Source organism: Alexandromys fortis, unplaced genomic scaffold (assembly GCF_014885135.2).
Source record: "Alexandromys fortis isolate MF-2015 unplaced genomic scaffold, M_Fortis_MF-2015_v1.1 scaffold_11, whole genome shotgun sequence".
Taxonomy (NCBI): Eukaryota; Metazoa; Chordata; class Mammalia; order Rodentia; family Cricetidae; genus Alexandromys; species Alexandromys fortis.
Genome location: NW_026067912.1, coordinates 12,090,418 through 12,094,855, shown reverse-complemented (window position 1 = coordinate 12,094,855; position 4,438 = coordinate 12,090,418).

Here is a 4,438-nt window from a genome sequence, read left to right as displayed (position 1 = left end):
ACACACACACACACAAAGACAAGATAAATGAATGTAAAGATTTATTTTATGGATGGAGAGTTTTGTGTAGTTTCTAATTTAAGTGGTTCGAGAAGCAAACATGCCATTGCTTTGCTTTGGGGGGAAATGTAAAATATCAGAAAGAAGGGGTCTGGAGGCATGGCTCAGCAGGGTAGAGTGTGTGATCTTCAGAGAACCCAAGTTCAATTCCCAGCACCCACAGTGGGCAACTTGTGACCACCTGTAACTCCAGCTCTGCAGAATCCAGTGCCCTCTCAGGTCTCTATGGTCACCCGTGTGCATGTGCAAACACACATGCACACACGCATACACACATGCACACATGTCGGAACACTCACAGGCATGAACCCATTAAGAAGCAGTTTTAGGGTCACAGCAAACACAGGTTCTGAGCTCGGGTGGACCCACTTGCCAATCCTAGCTTTCCTCGGGCTGGTCCTTAAAGGTGACTTAGCTCTTCCCGTTCTCAGTTTTCTTCAGTGAAAGTGGGAAAAGGCAAGTCCTTCACTCACAACATGGTTGTGAAGTAAATCGTTTTGCTTGGCACAGAGAGACAGTGATGGACGTTATCCGGTCGTCACTCTGGACTTGATGTAAGACCCTCCAGGAGCTTACACCTTGTGTGATAATTGGTGGTTTTTACCAGCCAGAGGCCAGGGGAAGAGAGACAAGAATTTCAGTGAAAGGAATGGACAGGGGTCATGTTCAGTGTCGTAGATCACATAGCCAGACTCTGATATTGGCAGATGATGGGGTTCCTGTGAGGAGACATTTTTAGAGACATTCACAATTGAGTCCCTGAGTTACATACGGATCAGTTTCTCCCCCACCCCCCACCCCCCAAAAAACCCTGGCTTATTGTAGGAGGCCCTGTCTGGTCCCCAGAGGGCAGAGGGTGGGAACCTTAGTCCCTGTGCATCATCATAGGGTGAGCCCTTAGACCAGGGGAATCCATTTCAGATTTTCATAAACCCTGGCTCAGGCACTGAGGAGGGATAAACAGAAGCAGCCGCCTAGCCAAACCTGGTACTTCTGGGGAAAGACCCAAACATCTCATTTGTGGATGAAGTTGTTTTTAGACCTTTCGAGAATTCCCAGAAGAGAAATTCAAATCTGAGGAAACGTGTCCTGGTTAATCATATGAACAGACAAGCAGACAAACACATAAAGGTTGAGGAGTAGTTCTAAGTTGTCCCAGGGAAGGCTAGAGAGGCAGTTAATTTGATACGCTACAGAAAGACACCTTCTTGAGTGAGAGCACCCACGTGTTCTGAGCCCCACGTGCCGTACAAGCGACAAGACAATAGAGCGTTACAAACACAGTCCTTGGGATTGGTCCCGGCTTTGCCATTTGGTAGTTGTGTGATCTGGGCCAAGTTTCCTAATCTTACAAGGCCTCACTTTGTTTATGTGTAATGTGGAGACACAAATGGTATCCTCCTCAAGGCAAGTGAAGGAAAAGATTATGCGATTCACGGAAAACGGTCAAAAGGGCAGACAGTGAGAATGAATGACAGTGGCCAGTTCTGGAGGCCAGGCAATGACAAGGGAGGTGGCTCTGGGCAGAGGGCCCAGCATTGTGTCTTCCTCTGTTTGCTTTGGCCATTTGGGAGCAATGCCCCTGGCAGGAAAGAGGAAGGGTCTGGCACTCTTTCTGGTGTGTGTTCCCGGTATTCCACTGTTGTCTTGACTGGTCCAGAGGCCTGGGGTACCTCATGGTCTGCAGAGATGGCCAACTCACAGACACCAGACTAGACTAGCTGACCAGTTGCAGACACAGCTGGCCTTGACTTTGAGAGGTAGATGGTCATCTTGCATCTTTAGAGACTTAATGTCGATTCAGCTACAGAGAGGATGGGACCCTCTACTATGAATTTTTACACACAATGTTTCACTTAGCTCTGCAGACCACATTGTGGAATGAGTATTTGGTTTTCTTGCTCGGAGCTGGGAACAAAAGGCTCATGGCAGGTGGATAACCATGGAGGAAACAGGTGAGAATGGACTTGGCTGCCTGGCGTGCACTGGGGCTGAAGCAGATCAACTGCCACACACCCAGGGAGAGGAGAAACCAGGCCCTGGTGCTAGACTTGGAGTTTCACTCTTCCTTGGATTCCTAAGACACTGTGATACCTCAGACAGCAGACTGATGGTTCTGGGTCTCAATTTCTATGTTGGTAAAGGGAAAAAATATCCAACTACCTCTGAGTGTTGCTTCAAGGGTTATACAGTGGGCTTGCAGACATTGTAAAACCCAGTTCTCATATGGGATGCAGGGACTTCTGGGAGTGGGAGATGCTGAGGTCCTACTAGCTGTGGTTATAGTAGAAGGGGTTCATGGATCTTACCTGTCCTGCGCCTTTGCCCTTGATGGGGGTTTGCTCCGTGGGTTTGTTCTCCTTTCTACACACGAAACAGCAATCACTTCCCAGGTTTTGAGGAGGTTCTTGGTGTAGAAATGGGTTGTGATGGGGAGTCAGGGCATGGACTTGTCTAAAACTCTTGCACTGTAGTTTTCTCGTCTGCATGATGAGGTGAGAGTCTCAGTGTTGCTTCCCTCCTCTCTACAAATGGCTTTCCATAAGCACAACCAGCTCCTACCTGGTTCTCTTACTCTGCCTAGCCAGCAACAGTCACAAGAGCATGTTTTGAGATATTTGGGGAGTTGACAGGAATGGTGTCTGTGCCCCAGGGAGAGGTTGGTAGAAGTCTTCTAGCTGGGGTGTTCCCCAAGCTGAGGGTGCTGTTCATACTTTTGGAGGCTTCTGTGCTTAGGAAGAAGAAACATAGGTCAACACCGCCCTCTGGTGGTCTTTTCCTTAAAAGCAGGACAGAGAGAGGTGCTTGAATAACAAGTTCCAGGCCAGACCAATGGTTTGGCAAGAAAGACATACGTGAAAGCGTCAAGTGTGGTGCTCCCAGGACAGGTCAGGAATATTTTATAAAGGAGGCATGACTCTTAAGAAAAATCCCTTGTCTCTCTGCCCCGTCAGAGTGAGTACTTGGTTGGAATGAAGTTGAGTCTTTAGGAGGCAGCCTGGCCGTTTTGAGCTGCATGGATCTGAATTCTATTCCTGCAACTGTGTTTTCTGAGAGTCTCAGTGCTGTTTGGCCTTGGGGGTTCTGCTTTTTCATCCCCAGGACCTGTTGCAAAGACTGAAGTAATACAGCCCACGAGATGAAGCGTGAACAGCAGCCATTCTATCCGTGATTCGGCACAGGTTAAGTGTCTCCGCAGGTCATGGGGTTGCTGAGACTGACCCCTCTTGTAGGGTGTTTGTGCTGTTTATACTATTTAGAATTTTTTTTAAATGGCTGCCCTATTTTTAAAGCCTGGGCAACTAACTTTAAGGATAAGGTTCTGTGATTCTTCAGGAACTGGACCGCCAGCAGTCGGCTTCATTTGTCATGAGTAGGAAGGACAGGTTCTTTAGGTCTTGCACCATTCTGGGCCTGAACTCAGCCAATTTCATAAGTGATCATAAAATAACTCCTGTCACAAAAATCTTCTCACTGGAGTTATTAAGTTATTAAGAGAAAGCAATAGGGTCAATCGTGCTTCTTGTTACAAGAGTTTGGGCTCTAAACCCTGATGACTACAAGGGTTACTAATTACAGACTCTAAAGAGATGAATTCATACTTTATACATCACCACATAAATCACAATACTGTGTGCTCTGTGAGTTTGGTGGGTTTCAACTTTTTTTTCTACTCTCTCCTGGGGGCAGGAGGAGTCTAGTTTAAACTGCCTGCTCCAGTCTTACTCCTCCTCCTCCTTCCGTCCCTCTGCTCTTCACCGAATCCATTCCCTTCCTTCTAAAGTCACCTCTGAAGAGAACCCCTGGGGAAGGAAACGCTAGATTGGAACTGGCACTTTCCTCTCCAGCACACTCAACTTGGGTCCTCACATCCCCGCCCCAAATATTCATCTTCTCAAACGATCACTCCCGTGAGCCCATGGTGTACTTGTAGAGAAAACCGAGGTTCTGCACGTACAGAATACAGTCATGTGTCGTGTAATGTTTTCTGGCCAACAGCGTGATTGACTGTCTCACATACAGTGGTGACCCCATTGGCTGCAATGGAGCTGAGAATTCCTACTGCCCGCCTATGTCTTACAGCTGTGACGATGCTGTAGAAACACATCCCTTTTGTGTTTGTGCTGTTAGTATAAACACAGAGCGCTGCCTGTCATCCGAGCCTATATTAGCCACAACACACACAGCACATAATATTGCATGATAAATGACCACGTTGCTGTTTATTTACTTACTGTGTCACACCTGTATCCGCGATTACACGGTGCATTCCTTTTTTTTTAATATAATTTTTTATTGAAAAAAAATTTCCGCCTCCTCCCCGCCTCCCATTTCCCTCCCCATCTCCCTTTTCCCCCCTCCTCCCTCTCCTCTCCCC